The sequence below is a fragment of the Cervus elaphus genome, chromosome 19 (genome assembly GCF_910594005.1).
Source record: "Cervus elaphus chromosome 19, mCerEla1.1, whole genome shotgun sequence".
In the NCBI taxonomy this organism is placed as follows: Eukaryota; Metazoa; Chordata; class Mammalia; order Artiodactyla; family Cervidae; genus Cervus; species Cervus elaphus.
In genome coordinates this window covers 47,974,982-48,002,871 of record NC_057833.1, presented here as the reverse complement: position 1 = coordinate 48,002,871, position 27,890 = coordinate 47,974,982, and the positions used below count along the sequence as shown (strand labels likewise).

Below are 27,890 nucleotides of genomic sequence, written 5' to 3'. Positions count from 1 at the left end.
GATAAAAGAAAAACACAGAATATGCTATTTTACATAGCCAATTATTTGAGACCTTAAGTGACTTGTTCAAGGCTGAAAACTGATCATCTGAAAATGAGGTCCAACGGCTTTCTATAAAAATGGTTTTACAGAGAGCATGTTCTCATCTCCAGAAATTTAAGAAATTACTTTTAACTTTTTTCAAAGCAAACCATGCCTCTGTAACCAAGAGTCTTAACGGTTAAAGCACAGGTATTAACGGAAATCTAGATTTTTCTAATTAATTTGGTTAGAGTGCATCTAGACGCTTGAAAGTGATAGTATGTTGAAATGTATAAAAAGACATTTATTTCACACTATTTTAAAGCTTTTCCTCTAAAAGTATACTCATAGCACATTTAACATCCACACAGCAAAAAGCAAGATGTGATATATATGCAGATATACAAACTGGCATTAGAAAAGTCTCCTATCAAACTATTAACAAAAAAAAGTTTTTAATCCTCAAGTTTTAAAGACCAGAGCCACAATCTCACCCCATCTGGTCCAAAAAGTTTATCACCATCACTGCACTCAACTGTATAAACCCAATCACTAGAGCCAGAACTGGAAGGCCCCACCCTGAACCAATTTTAATCACCCTTTTCTAGGAAAAAACCGCTTACCAGCTTAATATTCATCTGACTCAGCCACTCCTTGCTGAGTTTCTGGTTTAAATGACTAAAGTGACTAAAATGACTAAATTTTAAGACTAAAGTGACAACACATTCAAATAAATGATCTAAATAAAAGGTGTAAATAAACAATGAGATTGAGTGCAAGTCTAAAGAAACAGATATTAATAGTACATGTCATGATTTTGCATAGTATGTATAATTTGTAATAATGTAAATATAAGTATATTTTTTACTGAGCAAACAGATAAACTATTTCTATTTCAATCCCCAGACACAAAATTAAGACTGTAACATAAAAGAAATCAAGTCAGGAGGGAAAAAAAGTGTGACCTAGGTAATTCTCATTTTTCTTTAAATTAACTTATTTTTATTGAAGGACAATTGCTTTACAGAATTTTGCTGTTTTCTGTCAAACCTCAACATGAATCAGCCATTGGTATACATGTATCCCCTCCCTTTTAAAACTCCCTCCCCACCCCACCCCTCTAGGTTGACACAGAGCCCCTGTTTGAGTTTCCTGAGCCATACAGCAAATTCAGGTTGGCTATCTATTTTACAGATGGTAATGTAAGTTTCCATGTTACTCTTACAATACATCTCACCCTCTCCTCCCCTCTCCACATGTCCTAAGTCTATTCTCTATGTCTGTTTCTCCATTGTTGCCCTGTAAATAAATTCTTCAGTACCATTTTTCTAGATTCCGTATATATGTGTTAGACTACGGTATTTATCTTTCTCTTTCTGACTCACTTCACTGTGTATAATAGGTTCTAGGTTCATCTACCTCATTAGAACTGACTCAAATACATTCCTCTTTATGGCTGAGTAATAGTCCATTGTGCATACATACCACAACTTATTTATCCATTCATCTGTTGATGGACCTCTAGGTTGCTTCCATGTTCTAGCTACTGTAAATAGTGCTGCAATGAACAATGGGATACATGTGTCTTTCAATTTTGGTTTCCTCAGGGTATATGCCTAGGAGTGGAGTTTCTGGGTCACATGGTGGTTTTATCCCTAGTTTTTTAAGGATATCCATACTGTCTTCCATAGTGGCTGTATCAATTTACATTCCCACCAACAGTGCAAGAGTGTTCCCTTTTCTCCACACCCTCGGTAATTCTCATTTTAACTCCATCATTTAACCCCACATCTGTAAAGAACATAATTCTATCCACATTTTCATTCTATCTAAAATGATATCCACCAAGGCTATTCCTAAAGTTTTACCCGTAACAAAATTGAGTCATTCTTTCAAAATAATTTCACCCATTAGTAAAGCTTTCTATTTAAAAGCCCCACATGTTTTGAACATGAAATGGAAGGAAGGAACGTTTTAAACTGCGCCATGGGATGGAAGACAGAAGGCAGGCAAAGTTAATAGCCAGACTACAGTCCCAAGCTTCTTTCAAATTCAAATCATCTTATTCCTACTTTCTTGATATGTGGCATTAATTTTCTATTTAATTTTTTATATGGTAATTATCTTGAGGTCTTATGCTACTTTGGGATGTCTTAAAATCATAGGTCTGTACAAAATATATATAGCTAATAGGATTAGGTACCAATACACTTTCACCTACATAGAAAACATATTCAAAGCCACTACTCCACTTTACCTGAGAGAAAAATAAGACACATGTTTTTTAATACTGACAACCCCGAGACTTCCCTGGTAGCTCAGGCGGTAAAGCTTTCCACCTACAATACTGACAACCCCATTTCAATTTAGGAAACAAGCCACAGTTTCAAGTCCTTGGAGCTCACATAAATGAAGTTTCTCTGTCTGCTTCCGAGGCTCTGTTCTAGAGACCTTCACCACCTAATAACCTAACTGCCCTTTACCTTCTCCAGAATGAGACAAAATCCAGCCCCTGCCTGTACCCACTAACATTCTTCGTTTTAAAGTCCTACCCATTTCTTCCCAGATCAGCTCAAGGGCCATCTCTATGAAGCCTTCTCTGACTGATTTCTCTCCCACAAACTTGATGTGGAATTATGTGGTAATCAACAAAGTGATGATAACTTTATTTCTTAACAGTATTAGGGCATGCTAAATGTACATGAGGGTCACGTTGCATATAATTTGGAAATTATATGAAAAGGAATATAATGAAAACCTTGGATGTGGGATTTTCCCATCCTTGCTACTATTTTGGTTTATCCTGAAATCACTGGGCAAAGCTTGGGTAGGTAAGAAATTTTAAAAAGTAGAAAAACCTTAACCTTTACCTGGCAGAGCTCCAAGATGTCAAGTAATTGGTTAGATACCCATTTTGTAAACAGTTTCCCAAGACATTTATGTATTTGCAGGTGAAAATGAAAAGATTACAGGAACTTACAAAACTGCATGGCCCTTAGAACACACAACTTGTGTATACCCAGAATGACTTATAAAGAGACAGCTGGTCGAGAAGCTTTAAGAATCTAACTTTATGAGCCTAAAATGAAAAAGCAGTGGAGGGGATCACAGAAAATAAAGCAAAATGTTGTCCTTATTTAGCTTTCTGAGAAAAAGATTGCTCAAGCTGAAGGTCAGGGCCACTTGAAGTCCCTGCAGTCTATCTGTGGAGTGGTCATCTGAGAGAGCAGACAGAAGGGGCACACACACAAGAGTTCCAAAAGGCCTCAGAGAATCATTTTTAAGAGCTTTCAATTGTTGTCTGATTCAAGGTGAGCTGGGAACTTTCTTCATTACAGATAGCTACGTAATCAAAGGCAAGTAAATACCACTCCTTAGGGCAGAGTTAGCTGAGTTGTTCGCTATCCAACAGTCTTCAGCACAGGCTAGGTTCACCACCACCATTACTTAACAAGAACATTCCATCAAAGACAAGTTAAAGGGTACTAGGCTACATATCGGAGAAGGCAATGGCACCCCACTCCAGTACTCTCGCCTGGAAAATCCCATGGACGGAGGAGCCTGGTAGGCTGCAGTCCATGTGGTTGCGAAGAGTCAGACATGACTGAGCGACTTCACTTACACTTTTCACTTTTATGCATTGGAGAAGGAAATGGCAACCCACTCCAGTGTTCTTGCCTGGAGAATCCCAGGGATGGGGTCGCACAGAGTCGGACACAACTGAAGTGACTTAGCAGCAGCAGTAGCAGGCTACATATAGACTTTTGGAAAACATTTCATATCAATGACAAAATTTTTAATTCTGGATTTTGTGTAACATATTGAGTCTATTACAGTCCAAAATTGAGAAAAACCACAACAAAAACAGTCAATCCTAAAGGAAGTCAACCCTGAACATTCATTGGAAAGACTGACGCTGAAGCTCCAATACTTTGGCCACCCAATGCGAAGAGCCAACTTGGAAAACACTCTGATGTTGGGAAAGGCTGAGGGCAGGTAGAGAAGGGGATGACAGAAGAAGAAATGGTTGGATGGCATCACTGACTCAATGGACATGAGACTGAGAAAACTCCAGGAGACAGTGAAGGAAGGACAGGGAAGCCTGTGGTCCTGCAGTACACGGAGTGGCAAAGAGTCAGACATGACTTAGCAACTGTCTGAACAACAATAATCCAAAACTGAGGGAAAAAACCAAAGTAAAACAAACAAAAAACCTGGCAGGACCAGCAAGTATTTTAGGGAGCCTAACCTTAATTTTCAAAGTAGAAAAATCAGGGAGGGACTTCCCTGGCAGTCCAGTGGTTAAGATTCTGGGCTTCCACCGCAAGGGGCACAGGTTTCAGCCCTGGCCTGGGGAACTAAGATCCCATAAAAAAAAAAAAAGAAAAGAAAAGCACTTCTGGAAATCACCTTAAATGTCTTTGTCAATAAGGTCAAATTCCCCAGCTCAGAGACCAAGGAATCAGCATCTAGTATTCCAAACTCCTATCTAAGCCTAAAATAAAGGTTATCAGGTATCCAAATACTTCTGTAACAGGATAACTATCTCCTCATTCAACCTTTTTACCAGAAAAAGCACCAGCAGTCAATTTCCTTGGCATACCCAGTCACCACAATCTGGCCTATGGCAAAATGTTAACCTGTGTCAAATCACAACTTGCCCACCCGCCCAATTACTAGCCTAGAAAGCTGTCCACCGCAAACAGTGATACAATGGGCTTCTAAGGCGTTTTATATCATCAAGCACAGCCCTTTGATACCATGTCGCTTATTTCCTGAAGGCAAAAGCCCATTCCAATCCAAATAGCTTTTATTTGGCCCCTAGACCATAGCTTTCACAAAGTAGAAGTCTTATTCCTATGGTCTCCCATCTGTTAGTGAGAAGAGCCTAGCAATCCGAATACTCGTAAATATGAACACCTGAGGGATTCAGTTGGCTTCTTAGAAAAAGCAGAACCCACACACAAGGACAACAGGCAACGCCGAAAGATCAGGCTGTGCTAGAGTTCAAATACATGGCTTACAGAAACCCTTGTCTACATGCCCAGGACGCAGTCGTAATGCAGTCGGGGACAGCTTTGTCCCTTTCAACAATGAGACCACGGCCCCGGCGGGCCCCGAGGAATCGAAGGGCTACGAGCTCAAGGTCATCCACGCACCCCGACAGCCGTTCCCTGGGAACACATCCTGCAGGGGCCACGTGCTCCGCGCAGAGTGGCTCAGCGCTGCGGCAGCGTGGCTGACGCCTCGCTCCCGGGCCTGCAGCCTAGGGCTGTCCCGACAGGGCCGGCATCTTCTCAGGGCGAGCTGGTGAGGACAAGGGATCCGGGTGACCCGGGAAGCCGGGAGCAAAATGGCAGGGCGTAGAACGACAGTGGAACCCCCCTCATCTCGCCCTCAGGACCCTAACTGAACCTATTCGCAGGGTCGGGGGCCGAGGGGAGGAGGGCACCGGTAAGGGAAGGTCGGGGAGCCCGTCCCGCAGCGCCGCTGCACCCCGCTTGCACCTGCAGCCCGGCTCCGCTCCCCGCCACAGCCCCTTCCCGCCGCCACGCGGGCTACTTCCCGCCCGCCAACCCGGAGGCGCTGCAGCCTCCCGGCGCCCCGCGCGGCTCCCCAGGCGGCTGGACCGCACCGAGGAGGGTCGCACCCGAGCCCGCTCCGAGCAGCCCCTCAGGCTGAGGGGAGGGTTGGAGAGTCGGCGGGATTCTAGCAGCCGCGTGTCACTCACAGAGGCGCCTCCCCCGTCCGCGGCTTCCCGGCCCGCCACCAGTCTTTACCGACGCCCTCTGTTGGGATAACCACCCCCAACTGGCAGTTTATAGTCTGGCTCCGCTTTCTCTCTTGCGTCACTTCCTATATCACGTACACCTTCAGAGGAGCTCTGGAAAAAGCCTGGGGCTAGAAGTTGGGCAGGCCTTCCCTGGAACGCTGGACCGCGCTACGCGAGGTCGGAGGGAAAAGGCGCCAGACTGCAGGTGCAGGAGGGGTTAGGCGAGCGGTGCGCTGACTTCCTCCTTGCGTCCTCACTGGCGCGCAGCCGCAGCCCTGCCTCCCGGAGCCCTCCGTCTAACCTTGACCGATCTTCTGGCTGTGCAGTGCAAGGTCAAATGGTGTTAGCGTTTACTCCTAAATGCTGGATACTTAAACTGAAATATTTATTTTAAAGTGTCTGTCGTTGCTGAAATATTAAGTAGGCACTAAAGCCATGTTGTGAATATATGTTTTGCAGCATCAGAAATGGGATAAGAAAAACAGAATTAAAAGCAAAATGTAACTGTATAGCACAGGGAACTATACTCAATATCTTGTAATAATATTTAATGGAAAAGAATCGAAGAATATAGATATGTATATATGTATAACCAAATCACTTCCCTGTACATCTGAAACTAACAATATTGTAAATCAACTATAATTTTTTTAAAAAGGAAAATGCAGATTTGTATTTCGGATATATAAAAGCTGCCCATGAATCACTAAGACTGGCATGGAACTTTGCAGAATATTTTAATGCATGAGGGAATGGAAGAGAAAATAGAAACAAGCGACTTATTAGGGTGATAGAATTGTAGAACTTTGATGTTCCTTGCCATTGTTGTTATTATAGGATTGTGCAATGCGTAATAAATAAATAAAATGGACTGTTATCACTTTCTAAACTCTTAGCAAACATTCTCACCGTTTCCCTCCCTTTGGTCGGTAATAGACAGTGATCGAGATTAGACACGTTTACGAATAGCCCTAAGCAAGAATAGTCTTGGGCCATAAAAAGGGTTACAGATAAAGCTCTCCGGGTCGGAGCCTAGAGGGAGACAACAACAGTCCTCTGAAATGCAAATCTGTTTCCCGTCCTTGAGATTCTGCTCTTCCCCTTACTACTGCAGGGATGTCTGTCCACCGCCCTCTCTATACGACTGTTCCCTAAAGTGTCTCACTAAGAAGTATTTTAAAATCTCATATTTAGGAATATCGCCGCACCTTAGTGGATCTACACAGAAAAAAAGTTAAAGCAGGGAATGGAACAGATTCGCTTTGATGGGGCCAACTTGAAATTCTGACAGCAGGTCGACTTTAAAAGAAAGAAAAGAAACAAGCAATGCTGATATCCGGGTGAAAATCTTATAAGCACGTGGAGAAAATGGACTTAGGAGACTGCAGGTCAGGATGTAATCTATGAAAATCCAAATTAAAACATTTACATTCACTAGAATGAAACCATAAAGAAGACACTAAAGAGCATGTCAATTATGTATTTATTTTCATGCTTTTATTAGTAACAAGGGATAGAATGCAATTACATTCCCTTCACTATCCCCTTCTCCCTAGAAGCTCTGCGGGATCTCCCTCCTCTGTAATTTCAAGTAGATCAAAATAAATTTGTCATGCTTTGTTGTGGAACCCATCAGTTCAGTTCAATGAGAGGCAATTCTGCTTTGTCTGATATTCCATACATTTGTTCAAAGATTTTACTTTTTTTTTTTTTAGATTTTACTTTTTTAAATCAGAGTTTCGTTGTTGTTGTTGCCATTATTGAATAGCATTAGCTCCCACTTCTGGAGACCAACAACTTGGATGCTTTCAATGAAATAAATTTGGTAACTTTATTTAAACTATTCATCATAACTGAAATGGATATTATTCAATTTCCAACCTTCCACGGACTTAACATAAGACTTACCTAAAATGCATGCAGTTTTTCCAAAAGGCACACAAAAATTGTTTTAAAATCATGTATACTAGAAGTTTGCATAAAGGAAATTGGAGACTGGAGGGGGGTGTACAATGTGCTTAAATAATAAACAAGCAAGTAAATAAATAAAAGCCCTGAAGATCTGGGGAAAGAGCACAAAAACTGAAGTTAAGCAACTGGAGTTCTCCACTTTCTTGAGCCTGGGTTGTATCAGCTCTTAAATGAGAATAAAAAATACTTGCTTCACAGATTTTTCTGTGTGTTTAAATGAGATAAGGCAGGTGTAGTCTCCTAAAACCACAGTCTACTCTGGCACAGAGAAGATTCTTGGTTGAGTCTGTCTGGGTGGAATACAGTGGGATCAGGCAGGAAAGTAACATGGAAGATGTCTTCAGGCCAGACTTAGATTGATGAGACCAGCTTCCTGTGGTGTGTATTAAAAATCCCACTCTATGTAAATACCTCAGGGAAACCAGTGGTGGAAGATAGTTACAGGCATCATTAGCTGCAAAATTCTCCCTCCCTCCCTTTTCTTCACCTTGAGATGAAAGCAGGAATCTTCCTATTTTCAGTGAGAGAGGAATAACAGGGAAAAGTAAAGCAGAGAAGTCACTGATGAGGTGAAAAGGGCCCCAGCCTCAAAGATAGCAACTAGTCCAGAGCTGTCCCAACTGTGCTGCAGAATGATGGGCTTAATGGCGCTCTATGCCTCAGTTTTCCCATTGGCCACATAGAGATAACATGCTTTTATTTCCTTCACCAGGAAAATAACTATTTTTTCCCCCTAAAAAGTAGGAAAGCTCCTTAAACTACACAGTTATACAAATACAAGGTGCTGCTAGTTCAGAGCCCAAGCCAAATAAGTAAATGTGGCCTGGAAACTGAAAAGTTCTAAGCAACTAGCAATGAGGTTATTTGTCCAGAAAAGGAAAGTTGTCTTTGATAGCTTACGGTCAACAGTGTCAGATTCTTGATCTCTGATGAAGCAGATTTAGCTCTGGGACCAGGGACCAGGCTTGATCACTCAAGAGCTTTTGTGTAGCAGTTTTATAAAAGTATGAAAAGGGACTGAGAAAGCTTCTGACAGACATCAGAAGGGAGACGGAGAGTGCCCCCTTTGCTAGTCTTAGCAAGGGAATTAAATACTTTTTAATTAGTTACTACAATAAATCAAAAGAATATCTAAAGGTTGTAAAAATTTTGCCAGACCCACTCCCACAATTTATAAAGACCCACTCCTACAATCTATAAAGACCCACTCTCACAATCTATAAAGACTCACTCCCACAATCTATCAAGAAAGCTGAGTGTCAAAGAATTGATGCTTTTGAACTGTGGTATTGGGGAAGACTCTTGAGAGTCCCTTGGCAGCAAGGAGATCCAACCTGTCCATCCTAAAGGAAATCAGTCCTGAATATTCATTGGAAGGACTGATGCTGAAGCTGAAACTCCAATACTTTGGCCACCTGATGCAAAGAACTGACTCATTGGAAAAGACCCTGATGCTGGGAAAGATTGAAGGCGGGAGGAGAAATGGTCAACAGAGGATGAGATGGTTGGATAGCATCACCGAATCAATGGACATGAGTTTGAGTAAACTCTGGGAGTTGGTGATGGACAGGGAGGCCTGGCATGCTGCAGTCCATGGGGTCACAAAGAGTCTGACAAGACTGAGCAACTGAACTGAACTCCCACAATTTACATCTTAAGATGACAGGATTATAGTTAACAATAGAAAGATCTTACCAGACCCACTGCCATAATATACATTCTAAGATATCAGGATTAGTCAGAAGGTTTGCAGGAAGGAGAAACCCTCCTCAAGCAGGATACACTGTTGTTATATAATCCTTACTAAGGAACGTAGGGAAAACAGTTTCTCCTTTCCTTCTCCTTGAGAATTCCAGATCCCATCTCCTTTTCCAGAGTCCCAGACCCCTTTCTCCTCCTCGGGGACCCCAGACTTCTTATCAACCTGCCTAGGAATTGACTCTCTCACCTTCAGTGGCACTTGACTCCCCTGATTCCAGTAAAAGTGACTCCGTTATTGATAATGGCTGAGAGGAAAAGGTAATCAATAACCATTTATGGCATTTATACAATAATGCTCATTGAGTAGTATTGTGGGCTTCCCTGGTGGCTCAGTTGGTAAAGAATCTGCCTGCAATGTGGGAGACCTGGGTTCGATCCCTGGGTTGGGAAGATCCCCTGGAGGAGGGCATGGCAACCCATTCCAGTATTCTTGCCTGGAGAATCCCCACGGACAGAGGAGCCTGGAGGGCTACAGCCCACGGGCTCACAGAGTGGGACACGACTGAGTGACTAAGCACAGCACAGGACAGCACTGTGTGTCCAGCAAAGACACGTGAAGAGACGGGAAAGGAATGTGTACCCCTGAAAATGCAAACAACATGGCTGGGGAAATAGAATTTATACTCAAAGAACAAATAATAAGGATCCAAATATGAAATACAAGCAAAAATAAAAGTGAATCAAGGTCTGCGACAGCCAACTGCCCAGATCTGAAAAGGAAGGTAAGATTTTAGTGTGTTTATTAAGGCAGACTGTACTTCTCTACTCTAAATCTTGTTCCAAATTATACGCCTATTTGTGCTCAGTCATGTCCAGCTCTTTATGACCCCATGGACTCCTCTGTCCATGGAATTTTCCAGGCAAGAGTACTGGAGTGGGTTGCCATATTCTCCTCCAGGGGATCTTCCCAACCCAGGGATCGAACCTGAGTCTCCTATGGCTCCTGCACTGACAGGTGGATTCTTTGCCACTAAGCCATCTGGGAAGCCCATGTGTGCTTATTTATTAATACATTCTAGTTAGCTACCTGTTTTTTAATAATCTATTTTGTAATGTAAAAGTACAATCGAATATAAACACTCTCATCTCTAACTCAGGCATAAGTACAAGAGGGAACTTTTGCTACTTACCCCACAACATCAGAATCAAAACATACACCCCTTCCAGGGGATAGAGATCAAGAACCTAGGGGGAAGACCAAGGAGGATGGGAGAGAGGGACAGCACTGTAAATCCAAACCTCTAAGATGATGCAGGTTGGGGGTGGGAGGGTTTTAGTTTTTAGACAAAGGCATTTAGTGCTTTTTCCCTTAACTTGTAAGACATTAACTTGTTTATGTTATGTATATTTTATCACAATTTATAAAATACATTAATCTGTCAACTCAGAAACTGAGGATTCAAAATCATTTGCTTTTTCTGGGGTCCTCTCTGTGGCCCAAATGCTAAATGAGTTCTCTTATGTCAGCATTTCTCAGACACTTTTGACTGCGCTCCACGGCTCCACAGTAAAATGTTCACTTGACATTATCCAGTATCAGTTGAGCTCAGTTCAGAAGCTCAGTCGTGTCCGATTCTTTGCGACCCCATGGACTACATCCAGTATATATGGGTATGTGTGTATATTCACATGAAACAAGTAAAAGTTTCATTAAATAACACCCTTGCTGTGTGCAAAGCAGTCTGGAATTGTCTATTTAATTTTTTTAAATGCCGATTTCAACCTATTAAATTAATTTCTCAGTGGGCTATGACCTGTTTGAAAACCACAGTCCTAATCCATCTCCTTTCTCGAAGCATAAATCTTTCTAGTGAACAGGACAAACAGCTTCCTCAAAGTTAAACATCAACTTGAAAGGATTCTCCCTGTTACTTTGCCCACTGTTTCAACTTTCTATCATCCTGCACTTGAGCAAATATTGATTGAGGTATTTTGAGTGGGAAGGCACTGTTAGAGAACACAGATCAAGTCTTTTCAAATGCTTTCAAACACACTTTGGTCAATGATGGCAGAACTCTGCTGGACACACAGTCTAGGTCCTCCCAGTAACTACTATAGATGCCACTCCAACCTACATTGGCTCTGACCACAGCTCCTATTTGACAACCTGTATCCACTTTCTTGGAGAAGGCAATGGCAACCCCACTCCAGTACTCTTGCCTGGAAAATCCCATGGACGGAGGAGCCTGGTAGGTTGCAGTCTGTGGGGTCGCTAAGAGTCGGACACGGCTGAGCGACTTCACTTTCACTTTTCACTTTCATGCATTGGAGAAGGAAATGGCAACCCACTCCAGTGTTCTTGCCCGGAGAATCCCAGGGATGGGGGAGCCTGGTGGGCTGCTGTCTATGGGGTCGCACAGAGTCGGACACGACTGAAGCGACTTAGCAGCAGCAGCATCCACTTTCTTTACTTTGGAATCCTAAGCTCAGGGAAATCACCTTAGACTAGAATCATAAAATAAAAATGTGGAGTTCTGCACACTGGAACAGGATTGTTCCAGAGAATGAAGGAGGACTGTCAACTAATATATTTGAGGGTTGATATTTGAGGTTGCTACTATTTTCCACTTTATTTTGCATTTCTCCCCCTTTAAAACGTACTTGAAAACCTTCAGTTTCTGTCCTAATACTCCTGACTAAATTATTCTGTGCTAAGAGGAGGCTCACACGGGAGAACATGGAACAGGAGCAATTCAGGTTAAAACTGTGGAATTTGCCCCTACTTTATAGCAAGTGGTAAAAGTTACTCAGAGCAGGAAAGCAGAATACATAATTAATTTTAAAATTAATTAAAAGAATATTTATGCCAATGAATACAGTGCTCAAAGTTGGAGTTGTGAGCAGCATATAAGGTCCTATTGAGCCCTTCTAGTTTCATAACAGAATTTCAAATCTGGAAGGAACTTTAACTGATGTACTATATACAGCCTATAACAGATGTCCACTAAGCATATGGAGATTTCATATAACAAAATTTCTCTACTTCACCCCATCAAGTGGTTGTGTAGCTTCTAATCAGCCATTCCAATGAGAGCAAATTTATCACTTCCAAAATCTTGATAGGTTTGGGAGAGCCTTGGGAAGTTCAGACTGTTGGAAAGTTTTTACCTAGTTAATTCCCTAGTGGTCCAGTGGTTAGGACTCAGCTTTCACTGCCAACTGGGTTTAATCCCTGGTCAGGGAAGACCCTGCAAGCCATGCAGTGTGGCCAAAAAAAAAAAAAGTTTTCACTCATGTTGAACTGAATTCTCTTTCCCTTCTACTTTTGATAGATTGGTTATTGTTTGAAGACTGCTCTTATGTCCACAGCCATCATCTTTCCTTCGGGTGGAATATCCTGATCCCTTCTAAGGGCCACCACAGGACATGATTCTACGTTTCCCCACTCCCTAGTCAGTCTGGGAAGCATGGTTTGACCAATCCAGATGGTTTCTGCCTTTACAGACGCCAGCTGCCAGCCACCTCAGTCCCTACCTTAACAGCCACTGCACATTGTAACCTCATGCTGAGTTCTCAGCAAGAGTTCAAAGGGGACAGACTGGCCTTTGGAGCAGAGAAACCTGGGTTCAAAATCTAGTCTTGCATGTACTAGCTAATTGTGCTACTATTCCATGTTTCTCTCTTTTCTGTGGATAATGTAATATTCACATACTGTTGCAGTCTGATACACTATACATAGACTCTCTTCCCCAGTTTATTGCTAATCTAGTTAGCAAATGATGCAGAAGAATCTAGTCTATTTGGCTGGGAACATCCTTGATATTAGAGCTGAATGACAGATAACAGCTAAGATTTATTAAGTATCTACTGTGTGCTAAAAGACTTCCCTGGTGGCTCAGACGGTAAAGCGTCTTCCTACGAGGTGGGAGACCCGGGTTCAATCCCTGAGTGGGGAAGATCCTCTGGAGAAGGAAATGGTAACCCACTCCAGTACTCTTGCCTGGAAAATCCCATGGACGGAGGAGCCTGGTAGGCTACAGTCCATGGGGTCACAAAGAGTCAGACATGACTGAGCGACTTCACTTCACTTCCCTTCAAAGCCAAGCCAAGAGTACATGTGAAGAGAAGGTAAATCTAGAAAAACCTAAACCTAGTGTGCTAAAAACGATTCTAGTCCTGAGATCCAGCAGGGCCCTGTGTGACTCCTGGGCACAAAGCTTTTCTGTGTCCCCTGTTTCTTTGATTATAGGAAATAGCCTTCATTCAGCCTCCAAAGGGTCTTCCCTCGTAGCTCAGTCGGTAAAGAATCTGCCTGCGATGCAGGAGACCTGGGTTTGATTCCTGGGTCGAGAAGATCCCTGGAGAAGGAAATGGCAACCCACTCCAATATTCCTGCATGTAGAATCCCATGAACAAAGAAGCCTGGCAGGCTACAGTCCATGGGATCGCAAGAGTCGGACCTGATGTAGTGACTAAACCACCACCACCACAGCCTCCATGACCTTCCCCGAGTTCCAGTGGACAGATTTAAGCAGTTGTTAATTAGGGAAGGGGCTTCCCTTGTAGCTCTGTTAGTAAAGAATCTGCCTGCAGTGCAGGAAACTAGGGTTCGATTCCCAGGTCAGGAAGATCCCCTGGAGAAGGAAATGGCAACCCACTCCAGTATTCTCGCCTGGAAAATCCTATGAACAGAGGAGCCTGGGAAGGGAGGGAATGTGAGACAAAGGAGAAACGGTCAGGAGAAATAATAGCCTAGCTTTGGGGCAGAGTCCTGGTTCCTATCAGTGGCTTGTTGTTCAGTTGCTCAGTCACATCCGACTCTTTGCAACCCCATGGACTGTAGCATGCCAGGTTTCCCTATCCTTCACTATCTCCACACAGGAAAAATAGCTTTGAACTGTTTTGTATATACTGAAGTCCCCTCAAGGTGGGAGAAATGAATGATTCCCACAAGCATGTAGACTCCAGACCAGGCAGAACCTGAAGGTTGATGATGCTGACTCCTACTTATCTCACCACCAACCCATCAGAGAAATCTAAGTACAGGTTTAATAGAAGTGCAATGCAAAAAAAAAAAAAAAAAGAAGTGCAATGCATTCATATTATCTCTACAAGACAAGCTGATTTATTAAATTCTCAGTATGTATACTTATCTATGATAAGGAGGTTCCTATTTTTTTTTTTTTTTTACCATACCATGCACATGTGGAATCTTAGATCCCCGTGCGTGCATGTGTATGTAGTCAGTTATGTCCGACTCTTAGTGACCCCCATGGACTGTAGCTAGCCAGGCTCCTCTATCCAAGGGATTTTTCCAGGCAAGAATACTGAAGTGGGTTGCCATTCCCTGCTCCTGGGGATCTTCCCGACCCAGGGATCGAATCCAGGTCTCCCACATTGCAGGCGGATTCTTTACCATCTGAGGCACCAGGGAAGCCCAAGAATACTGGAGTGGGTTACCATTCCCTTTTCCAAAGGATCTTCCCGACCCAGGGATCAAACCCACGTCTCCTGTGTCTCTTCCATTGGCCGGATTCTTTACCAGTGAGCCACCTGGGAATCCCCCTTAGTTTCCCAGCCAGGGATCAAACCCATGTCCCCTACACTGAAAATGCAGTCTTAACTACTGGACCACCAGGGAAGTCCCATGGAGAGCAACTGAATTAAAATAAATATATTAACTTTGTTTCAAAATATCAATAAATCAGTTTCATCTTCCTCCTTCTGACATCTGTTGTTTACAACTCCGTAATTTGTATCTTGGTTCCCCTTCCTCTATGGTGTAAATCTGGCATCTTTAAACAGCAACAGCACAATTCTGACAAACTCTGTGCAATATGGCCAAATTTATCAAAAGTTGAGGTCTTCAAAAAAGGGGATTAAAAAAGAGGCTGTGAAGTTCTGGGTAGGTGCTGATATAAATGGGAAACATGAACAAATGTCTAAAGAAAACAGTTGCAAACAGATGATTAAATCCAAATCCTAAATCAGTGAATCCAGTGTTTAGAAAAATATCGTATCATCAGAAACTTTTTGGTTTCTTCAGCTTAATACATGCAAGTAGACAAATGTTCCCCTGGTTTGGAAAATGACCCTGCCAAAAGTTTTATTTCTCGTACATGGAAATGTGGTCAAGGAGGAGACTGTTTGAGGGTTGGCTTGGCTCCCCTGCTTCATCTCACACAGTCTCCTGAATGGTAGAGAAGCTGTGTCCTAGAGCTAAGGTTCCCAGGTGTCAGTCTGAGAACCCTGTTCGCTTACACTGCATCAATTTTAGCCTCCTAACAATTCTGTCAAGTAGGTACCATATTCATTTTATAGACAAATATTTGAGAGTGCAAAGAACACAGAATAATTAATTTCAAGGGACACAGTTTTTAAACAGCACAGTTTAGCTTCAGATCTTTGAGATCTTTGATCTTACAACCACCCTTCACTGCATCTCAGGTACCGAAACACTGAAATACTAACCAGCAGGCAGATGGTTGAAGCCCTGGGCCCAGAACAGAATGCTTACTTCCAAGTTCCAGCCTGGACCTTGTAACCACAGCCATCTTAGGAGGGAGGGTTTGAGTCCAGTTTATAATGGAATTCGATGCCACAGGCACAAAATTAAAAGATCAGAAAATATAAAGACAAGGTCATTACATGCAATATGTCTGGGATAACAATCTCTCAAAATGTGACCTAGAAGTAACCTGTGACAAAGTGAGATTTTTTTTTTAATTAATTTATTTATTTATTTTACTTTGTAACATTGTATTGGTTTTGCCATACATTGACTTGAATCTGCCATGGGTGTACATGTGTTCCCCATCCTGAACCCCCCTCCCACCTCCCTCCCCATCCCATCCCTCTGGGTCATCTCAGTGCACCAGCCCCGAGCATCCTGCATCATGCATCGAACCTGGACTAGCGATTCGTTTCACATATGCAAAGTGAGATTTGAAATTTGTTTAACTGATGACATGAAAGCTCACAGCCCCCAACCAGGTAATCAGAAAGCAGCTAATCATGATAAACCATCTCTAAACATTGTTAAGATGACTGCTTCTGAGACCGGAGTCAAAGAGAGAAGCATTTGAAGAGACCCACTCCTATAATAAAATCCACACCAGGACTCAAAAGTAGGCAATAGGAGCAGAGAGCTGCAGAGAGAAAGAGAATCCGGGATAGAAGGCAGCCGTGCTGAGCCCAGTGCCCTCCCCATTTCAGCCTTGAGGGACACAATGGACAGGAAAGATTCCCTGTGGGTGTTGAGATGAATCAAGCTAAAGTGGACTTTGAGATCCACATGGAGCCTAGATACCAAGGTGAGCTCCCTGTGCGATCCAGCAGGTTCCCACCAGCCATCCATTTTGCACGTGGTAATGTATACATGTCAGTGCTGCTCCCTCAGTTCGTCTCCCCATTTCCTTCCCTCACGGTGTCCACAAGTCCCTGCTCTACATCTGCATCTCTATTCCTGTCCTGCAAATAGGTTTATCAGTACCATTTTTCTAGATTTCATATAAATGCGTTAACATATGATATTTGTTTTTCTCTTTCTGACTTACTTCACTCTATATAACAGGCTCTAGGTTCCTCCACCTCACTTGAACTGACTCAAATTTGTTCCTTTTTTACAGCCCAGGGCTTCTTAAACTGTAAAGAGCATGAGTGTTCTGGGGCCTGTTAAAATGCAGATTCTAACCCTAAGCAGGGGCCCATGACTCTGCATTTCTTTTGTTTTTTTAATTTTTATTTATTTCCTTATTTTTGGCCATGCTGGGTCTTCGTGGCTGCGCAGGCTTTTCTCTAGTTGTGTGGGGCAGGGGCTACTCTCTAGTTGCGAGTAGAGAGCAGCTCCTGTCGCGGTGCGGACTTCTCTTGCTGCGGAACACAGGCTCCAGGGCACTGGGGCTTCAGTAGTTGCGGCTCCAGGGCTCTAGAGTACGGGCTCAACACTTGTGGTGCCCAGGCTTAACTGCTCTGACGCATGTGGGATCTTTCCCCACCCAAGGATCAAACCCATGTCTCCTGCATTGGCAGGCAGACTCTTTACCACTGAGCCACCAGAGAAGCCCCATGACTCTGCATTTCTAACAAGCTCACTGGTGATGCCAGGCAGCTGGTCTTCCGAGCACACTTGAGTAGGCTTTAGAGGGAGGAGAGTTCCTATTAGCAGTACTCCCACAGAGAGGACATGCTGTGCCAGCTGGCATGGGAGTGGTTTCTGCAGGGCAGCTGCTTTTCTGTGGCTATAGTGGCCTCTTATCCTACCGAGCCTTTCAGTGGACAAGGGCAATTACCAGGGCCGTCGCAGCTTAAATGAACAACCCTGGAGACCACCCCACTTCTTTGCTGGCAATCCACAACTTCCAAACCACCCGCTCATCCCAAGTTCTGAGAGGATTTCACCACCTGGGCAGCCCCTGGACCGTGATGTGAATGGCAGTTCTCTTGCTCCACACAAATGAATCAGGCTTTATGAATCAGCGTTGTGTCCCCAGGTAGCAGATTACCTGATGACCCTGGGTGTACTGAAAAAAGTGTCTCTGAAACTAAACAGGAACAACCCAGAACTGCTGTGAACGTCACCCAGGACTCTGGTCAGGGAGGACCGCTGTCAGCAGACTCTGCTCTGCAACTTCTGAGAGCGAGCTAGGGCTGCAACAAACACTATTGTTGTTGTTTACTCATTCAGTCGTGTCCAACTCTTTTCTGACCCCACGGACTGTAGCCCACCAGGCTCCTCTGCCATGGGATTCTCTACGCAAGAATACTGGAGTGGGTTGCCATTTCCTTCTCCAGGGGATCTTCCCAACCCAGGGATTGAACCCATGTCTCCTGCATTGGCAGGTGGATTCTTTACCACTGAGCCACCAGGGAAGCCTAGAACAAGTGTAGAAATTTTCAAAAACAAACACCATGACCAATTTTCTCTACCCCCACCCCACCCCAAACAAATAAACCCACAGAAATTCTTACTGAGGACCTAAAGGGTTACAGAAAAACCCGAATGAACCTTTTGGCCAACACAATACTAAATCACTATTCTGCCTCCCCACTCACACATTCATAATATATGAAACAGATCACAGAGTGTGCATCTGGAAGGCTAGTTTTGGAGCCAAGTTAAAGGTCGGTGTGCCTGGGGCACCAGCCTTAACCTGTTTCCTCTTCTTCTCTCTGAGTTGGAGAGGGAGTGGCTTTTGGGCAAGGACACTCATGCCTGGAGCTGGGGAGGGCTGGTGCTGACACAGCAGTGCGTGGCATGGTCGACTCTTGCCTGGGAAAGTGCTCTCAAGGTTATCCTACCCCTCCCCCGCCCTCTCCCATCCCATGGGGATTGCCCAGACCTGAAGCATCCCTGGCTACCCAGGACCTCCCCGAGAAGCTGAGCTTCAGGTGACCCTCTGGTCCCCTCCCCTGAGGCCCTGCCCTTCTTCACAGCGCCTGCAGACACCACTCCAGCCTAGTTGGGTAGCTCTATGTGCTTAGCCCTTGTGCAAGCCCTTGCCCTGACGTATTTCTTTCAGTCACTGGGCTGGGTCATGAATGGCGCTAAACCAGCCTCCAGCCTGAGTGGCAGGGGGCACCTGCCCTGTACTTGTCTGCATGGCACCAGCTCCCTCTGCCAGAGACACTGCATTATCTCATCCTGTTTCTAAGCCTGAGTTTGCTCTGGGGCCATCGTTCAAGTTCCCTCTCCTTATCTGAGGGACACCTCTGATGTTGCACGTGTTCAGAGAATAGAGGAAGTCTGTTCCCATTCTTGTCACCTCATTCACAGTGTAGTGGATGGATTTGTCCAAGGGTCTACTGTGTGTCAGGCACTGTGCTGAACCTGGTGATAAGGAGCTGCCCAGAACGCTTCCCTTGGGTTCTCTCTGATGACTTACTTCCAGAAGCCCACCATTCTACTTCTATAGTATCAGAAGCCTTTGAAACATTGAGAGAAGCTTCCTTGTTTCATACTGAGATACCACTTGAAACAGACAAGTGACCAGCACACAGGGCTCATAGAAGCGCTTCACTGTTCTCTACTTTACATGAATTTTTGTAAAAAAAATTTTGTAAAAAAACAAGCTAGGCAACAGATGTGCAAATGCCATGAGTTATCAGAAAGAAGGTAAGTGATGAGCTGAAGGTCAGGAACCCACAGGCTCCCATCTGCGCCTCTTCAGTGGGATTCCTTCCGCTCACTATACAAATACCAATTTGTGTTCTCTCTAAGTGCCAGATCTTTATTCCCAGGTTCTTGCTGGACACCCCCACCTGGATGACCTGCTCGAATTCAATCTGTCCTGAAGAGAAGCTGACACTTTCCCCCCAAGTCTGGTGCTCCTCACTCCTGTCTGTCCTGCTCTCTGACACTGTGCTTTGCAGATTCTGAGGACAGTCCTGACAGTCTGGGGGACTCTCCCCACAGCCACCTGCTCGACAGATGTTTACTGAACGGAGCTCCTCAGGCATCAGTTTGCTCCTGGGCTCATATGGAACCGCTCATTTATTGGATAACTTCCTCCAACTGACCGCCCTGAGTCAGAGGTCATCACACAGGTGAGTGATGGCTTCTCTGCAGAGTACTGGGCTTAGCTCCAGGAGGCAGAGACACGCCAAAGTGAACTGCATTTGCCAAACTACATCAGTGGGTATGTGAGCGCACAGAAAATAATCGAAAGGGAGACACATCACACTAACAGATAATAATAAGGGAAACTGAGTGTAGAGGATACACGGGAACTCTGTACTATCGTCACAATTTTCTGTAAACCTAAAGGTGTTCTAAGAATTAAAGTCTATTTAAAGGGAAAACAGATGGACTTCTCTGGTGGCCCAGTGGCTAGGACTCCGTGCTCCCAGTGCAAAAGTCCTGGGTTTGATCCCTGGTCAAGGAGCTATATCCCACATGGCACAGCGAAGATCAAGGATCCTGCGTGCTGTAGCTGAGACCCAGCACAGGCAAATAAATAAATAAATATTTTAAAAATTTAAAAATAAAGGGAAAAAAGAGTAGGAAAAAAGTGAAAAGGGAAGATGTTAAAAGTTCAGGAATTGCAATATAAATGCAAAAGCTGAAACTCAAGGCAAGATGTGGCTCAGTTCAATTCAGTTCAGTCGCTCAGTCATGTCCGATTCTTTGTGACCCCAAGGACTGCAGCATGCCAGGCCTCCCTGTCCATCACCAACTCCCAGAGTTTACTCAAACTCATGTCCATTGAGTTGAAGATGTGGCTGGGGAGTCACTAAACAAGAGCGTCTGGGAGTTCAGGGGAAGGAAGACTGTGACCAAGTCTCTTGCGGAGGCTTCTGGAAGAAACAGACCTGGGGAGTCTTGGGCAGGCTGTGAGCACTTTGATACCCAACGCTGGGGCATAGAAGGTGTTTAAAACTTTGCTGATAGACACAAAGAAGGCAGCTTTGAACCAGACAAGCTGAAGTGGAAATCTCAACTTAAGCTAAGTATCTTACAGATACTCATCTCTAAGTACCTTAAACTCTCTAAATCACTATGATCTCTAATCTTCAAAATGAGAATAATAATGCTCACCTCAAAGGTTTAAGTGAGAAAATGCATGTAAAGGGCTTAGCATAGCGTGGGCCCCTCAGAAAGTCTCAAAACATGTTAACTGTTGCATAGGCTGTGTCCAAGTCAATACTGTATGGTATCAGTTACATGTGGAATCTATAAAACATGACAAACTAGGGGGTACTCTTTTGCCCCCTTCTGATGCCTATGTCAGAAGCTTTCTCTATCTCCTTTATACTTTAATAAAACTTTATTACAGAAAAGCTCTGAGCGATCCAGCCTCGTCTCTGGCCCCAGATTGAATTCATCTCCTCCGGAGGCCAAGAATCCCACGTCTCATCGTTGAGCAACAAGCTTTCATCTTGGGGGCTCGTCCGGGATCCTTCAGGACAAGATGGATGGGCCTGACAATCTATGTGAGCCTACTTCTGCTGACTCCAGAAATCCTGAGTCTGCCGTTTGATCCTCAAGACAATGCCTTCCTGTCCTGGGCTCACTCCTATGCTGCATTCCACAATCTGTCTAACTGCTGGGTCTGCGGAGCACTCCCCTCTTCATCAGTGGAAGGCTTTCCGTGGTGGACATCTCCACTTCAAGGAAAAGACTTTCTCCAAGTCTGCGAATACCTTCAACAACTATCACATGTGATACCTCTTCTTAAACTGATGACATCTAACAACCTTAAGATGACTGATGTTAACTATGGACATAATGTGACTTTTCATTTTGATTTTAACTTGGTTTAATGACTATTTTGCCTTACATCTGTAACTGTATAATGGGGTTTTCTAACCGTCTAAAAGCTTTTAATTTACAAATAGTTGTCTGAGAGTGCCACAGCCTCCTCCAACTATTACTTGGAGCCCCTGGATCAGACATCCTCACTATGAGGATTAGGAGAATATGTTGCCTCACCAATTTAGGGACAACGCCCCTTGTCAGCTCGGAAGCAGTTATGGAATGAGAATGACGCCCTTTTCCCTAGGCAACATAACTCTCCTAAAAGGAAAGGGGGGAATGAGAGAGTCATTTCCTAGGCAGGTTGATAAGAAGTCTAGGGGTCCCCAAGGAGAGAGAGGTCTGGGATATTCAAGGAGGAAGAAAGGACAAACTTTTTTACTTTTTTTCCTCTACATTCCTTAGGATTATATAACAATAATGTATCCTGCCTAAGGACAGTCTTTGGATTAAACCTTCTGGCCAACTCTGTTATCTTAAAATGTAAATTATGGGAGTGGGTCTGGTGAGGTCTTTGCAGCCTCCAGACATTCTTTGGATTCATTGGAGAGTATATAACTCCATTGCTAACACTAGCAAAGGGGGTACTCTTTTGCCCCCTTCTGATGCCTATGTCAGAAGCTTTCTCTATCTCCTTTATACTTTAATAAAACCTTATTACACACACACAAAAAAAACATGACAAACTAGCAAATATAATAATAAAAGAAGCAGATTCACAAATACAGAGAACAAACTAGTGGTTACCAGTGGGGAGTAGGGGTAATATAGTGGTAGAGGAGTAAGAAGTACAAACTATTAGGTATCAAATAAGCCCACAAGGATATTTATACAATACAGGTAATATAGTCAATATTTTATAAAAAGTGTAAGTGGAGTGTAACCTTTAAAAAATATGAATCACTACATTGTACACATATCAGTTCAGCTGTCGCTCAGTCGTGTCCAACTCTTTGCAACCCCATGGACTGCAGCACGCCAAGCTTCCCTGTCCATCACCAACTCCCGGAGCTTACTCAAACTCATGTCCATCGAGTCAGTGATGCCATCCAACTATCTCATCCTCTGTCGTTCCCTTCTCCTCCTGCCTTTAATCTTTCCCAGCATCAGGGTCTTTTCCAATGAGTCAGTTCTTTGCATCAGATAGCCAAAGTATTGGAGTTTCAGCTTCAGCATCAGTCCTTCCAATGAATATTCAGGACTGATTTCCTTTAGGATGGACTGGTTGGATCTGCTTGCAGTCCAAGGGATTCTCAAGAGTCTTCCCCAACACCACAGTTCAAAAGCATCAATTCTTCGGCGCTCAGCTTTCTTTATAGTCCAGCTCTCACATCCATACATGACTACTGGAAAAACCGTAGCTTTGACTAGATGGACCTTTGTCAGCAAAGTAATGTCTCTGCTTTTTAATATGCTGTCTAGGTTGGTCATAGCTTTTCTTTCAAGGAGAAAGCATCTTTTAATTTCATGGCTGTAGTCACCATCTGCAATGATTTTGGAGCCCAAAAAAATAAAGTCTGTCACTGTTTCCATTGTCTCCCCATCTATTTGCCATGTACACCTATAATTTATATAATATTGTATAGCAGCTATACTTCACTTTTTTAAAAAAAATATGTGAAAATTTGCCATATTGGAATCCACATTTAAACATACTTCAGTTTTGGAAAAACAAAAGTCAAAAACCAACCAAACAAACATACAAAAACTTCAGGTCAGAATGACTCCTAAACTAAGTTCACTACCTCCCAGTTTCTTCTCCGTAAGCCTCTCGCTCTCAGCTCCCATTCAGATCAGACTGCCTTTGCCCCCCATCCTGACCTGATAGGCTGATTTCTTGCATCTTTCTTTCTCTCTGCCTCCTCCATTCAGGACCATGGAGTTCTCTGCCATAGGGATTGCCCACTTCTGCCATGGGCCCCTTTCCTCTTCTACAATGGGTTCTTATTCTTTTTTGACTCTCCCCATCACTGATGTGGCTTCCTCACTTGATTTCCCCACACTTGTCCTAATACCTGTCGGTTCTTCTGCGTCTTGTTGTACCCAGCACTCCCAATGCCATATTTATTTGTCCCATCATAGCTCTATCTCAAGGTCCATCTTTCAACAGAATTCAAATTTAATAAGAAAAAGACCATCTTGGAGACTTCCATGGTGGCCCAGTGACTAAAATCCTCCTTCCAATGCAGGGGACATGGGTTCAATCCCTGGCTGGGGAACTAAGATTCCACATGCCATGGACAACTAAGCCCGCGCACAAGAACTACTGAGAGTCTGGGCCTCTCAACTAGAGAGAAGTCTGAGGGCTGCAATGAAAGATCCCACGTGCTGCAGCAGAGGGCTCACATGCCACAACTAAGACCCAATGCAGCCAAAAATAAACAAACAAATAAATATCTTTTAAAAAGGACCATCTTATCCTATAACACTTCAACCCAAATATATACATTTCTTACCATAAAAGACAAAAATCAAAAGGGAGAGGTAAAGCATTTTCTGAGAAATATAACATCTGTAGTACCCAATGGCATGGTAGCATCTGGTTTACTGGGAGAGGTGCAAAACATATTAATATATGACCTGAGGTTGACATTATCAGTTTAGTGAAGAAAGAATCCTTTTTCTCTGTAACTATTAGCAGAATGAGATGTCCTTGGACATCCAGTGTTTATAAGATTAGCCATTGACCAGGAGACCGATAAAATTAATCAAAGGGTCCATATCTCCCTCCTAGGCACTCCCTTACTTTCCTGCAGTTTCCCACGGCCTTGGATCCATCCAAGCAGTAACAGCAAGATTAGCAGAGGGCCATAAATTTAGATCCTGGGTCATTTTAACTGAAAAGTCCTCCATCATAGTGTATAAGAACCCTTATTCATTGCTAGTGAGTATGCAAAATGGTAGAGCCACTCTGGAAGAGAGGTTGGCAGTTTATCATAAAGTTAAACACAGTTTTACAGAACAATCCAACAATTGCACTCCTATGCATTCACTCAGTGAATTTGAAAACTTAGGTCCACACAAAAGTCCTCACATGCATATTTAGAGCAGTTTATTCATAATATGCCCCCCAAAATTGGAAGTAACCAAGATAGTCTTCAATAGGTGAATGGATAAATAAACTTTGGTACAGTCATACAATGAAATACTATTCAGCAATAAAAAAGAATGAGCTGCTAATTCATGCAAGAACATGGAAAATATTGCTAAGTGAAATGCACACTGTTAAGTGAAAGAAGTTGATCTTAAAACATGACACTGCATTTGTCAAAATCCATAGAACTTTACAGTAAAAAGACTCAACCTTAATGTATACAATTTTAAAAAATTAATTAGTAGGACAGGGAAATCTCAGAGTGGAATACAGACTGTGATTTTTTAAAGTATTATTAAAATGTACTATATAACCTCACTTAAGAGAGTGGAGGGTAAGTACTGACTTAAGTGACTTTGGAAATGAGTAGAGGCTATAAGACTAAAGATGAAAGAGAATGTACATAAGCACTGTGCTCTAATTGATGAAGTTGATGCCCATAGGTGTATGGGTTAACAATTCTGAGACCACTAAACACGTATACTGTGATTGAACAAATAAATAAATGGATGGTAGATAGTGGGAGGTAGACTTCTCATTCTTGGAGTGTGAAATTACAGATAAGCAAGAGGGAAGTCTAGAATGAATCAAGCAATACTAGATAGTCGCAGACATCAGTATATATACCTGCACACACACATATGTGTGTGTGTGTGTTTAGCCTAATGTCTATAGATATGATAGTATAATAGTAATAATCATGATGTATGTATATACACAGATTAGTATACATATATAAAAAAAGAAAGTCAACAAAGCCAAAGTTGGTCCTTTGAAAAGATTAAGAAAACTGACAGACCTTTAGTTAAACTGACTGAATTTAAAAAGAGAAAAAATTCACTCAAAATATGAAAATCAGGAATGAAAGAGAGGAAATCATTACCAAACCTACAGAAACTTTAAAAGACTATAAAGTAAAACTATGAAGAACTGTATGCCAATAATTTAGATAACATAAGACGAAACTGACAAATTCCTAGAAAAACACAAACTACTAAAATGGACTCAAGAAGAAACATAAAATCTAGATAAATCTAGTGAAGAGACTGAATTAGTATTTAAAATTTCCCACAATTTAAAGCCCAGGCCCAGACTGCTTCACAGGTGAATTTTAACAAATGTTTAATGAGGGATGAATAAAAATCTTCAACAACTCTTCAAAGAAACTAAAGTGGAGGGAAAACTTTCCAAATCATCCTGAGTATCTCCCTGATACCAAAGAATTTACCAAAAAAAAAACCAAACAAAGAGCAATATCTCTTCTGAATACAGATGGAAAAATTCTCAACAAGATATACACTATTTATGATCAAGCAGGATTTATCCCAGAAATGCAAGGTTGGTTTAACATCTGAAAGTCAATTAACATAATATACCACACCAAAAGGATAAAGGATCAAAACCACATGATCATCTCCACAGATAGCAGAATAAGCATTTGACAAACTCCAACATTTTTCACATAAAAACACTCAACAAATGGAAAGGAATTACCTCAACCTGATAACGAGCACTTGCAAAATACCCATAGCTAATAACATACTTAATGGTGAAAGACTGAATGCATTGCCCTAAGATGAAGAAAAAAACAATGTCTACTCTCACCACTTCCATTCAACATTGTGCTGGAGGTTCTAGCCAAAGCAATAAAGAAAAAAAAAATCCAGATAGAAAGGAAGAAGCAAAACTATATTTTGTAAATAATATGATTTTGCTTATAGAAAGTCTTAATAAATCTACTAAGAAACTGTTAGTTTACCCACATATATTTCCTAGCTCTGCCACAGAGAAGGCACAGAAGCAGCAACATTCAGGTAAAATGAGCACATCTGGTACCCAGATCTTGGTTTCTTACATCATTCTTCAATAAAAATATACCAGGTTCCTTGGAAAAATGGCTGGGGCAGGGAATATACAAGATGAATCTGGAGCATCCTCTGGTTCCAAAAGTAAGGATGTGCTCAAGGAACAAAATGATGGAGATGTGTCTCATAGCACAACAGCCAACTGAAGGAGTGCCCCATGGCCAAAGTTAGAACAATTTGAGTAACAAAATACATGCTGCTGCTGCTGCTAAGTCACTTCAGTCATGTCCGACTCTGCGCGACCCCATAGATGGCAGGCCACCAGGCTCCCCCATCCCTGGGATTCTCCAGGCAAGAACACTGGAGTGGGTTGCCATTTCCTTCTCCAATGCAGGAAAGTGAAAAGTGAAAGTGAAGCCGCTCAGTCGTGTCCGACTCTTAGCGACCCCGTGGACCGCAGCCCAACAGGCTCCTCCATCCATGGGATTTTCCAGGCAAGAGTACTGGAGTGGGTTGCCATTACCTTTGCTGAACAAAATACATAGCCTAATAATAAATTATTATCCAAAGTATAAAATAAATATTGATGAGATCCTACTAAGATACTAAAATGATTGACTAAGTGGGAAAGATAGACAAATCTTCTGTACAGAAGAATTCCTATACAAATAATATATAGAGATATGGTTCCATTAAGAAGATAGAGCCAAACCCCTTACTCTTCAAATGTGGACTGTGAATAGACTTCTTTCCAAAGAGTACAGTATAAAAAGGGGAGATAAAAGAAAACTTTACAAGCAGTAGTACCTCAATGAGGTAATCAAAGTCAACATCATCAGAGATGAGTAATGTTGACAGGACCATTGATACAAGGTGATGAAAATAGCATTTCCGTGGTTTTTCTCCCACAAACGGTAACTCCAATGTAATCAGAAAGATGTATTAGACAAACACTAATTGAAGGACATCCTACAAAATATTTGACCAGCACACCTTAAAATTGTGAAGTTCACCAAAAAAGAGAGGTCTAAGAAACTTTTACTTTCTGGAGGCGACTAAGGAAACACAACTACAGGTAATAAGGTATCCTGGATGCAATCTTATTATGGAAAAAAAAAAGTTTATTTAAAATACATATATATGAGTGAATGAGGTCAAAAGCTACAAACTTACTCTTATAAAGTCATAAATTAGCAATGGGGATGGTGACTATATAATACTGTATTGCATATTTGAAAGTTGCTTAAAAATTAGACATACATTATACAACAC

At 42.6% G+C, this 27,890-nt stretch overlaps 1 protein-coding gene across 4 annotated transcripts in view; it reads right to left on the bottom strand.

The window, feature by feature from the left end:
* TFRC (transferrin receptor) overlaps positions 1-27,890 on the bottom strand; it is a 137,052-nt gene that overhangs the window by 22,411 nt on the left and 86,751 nt on the right. The window contains exons 1-2 of one of the 4 annotated variants that reach the window (XM_043873906.1): positions 5,753-5,838; positions 5,181-5,328 (exon numbers count right to left, since the gene is read on the bottom strand). The exons of 1 other annotated variant lie outside the window; for it this stretch is intronic. The gene's annotated coding sequence lies outside the window, so the exon portion shown is untranslated. Of the gene's footprint in view, positions 1-5,180; positions 5,329-5,671; positions 5,869-27,890 lie in introns of those variants that run through there. 2 more of the 4 variants (XM_043873904.1, XM_043873907.1) reach the window with 2 other exon arrangements.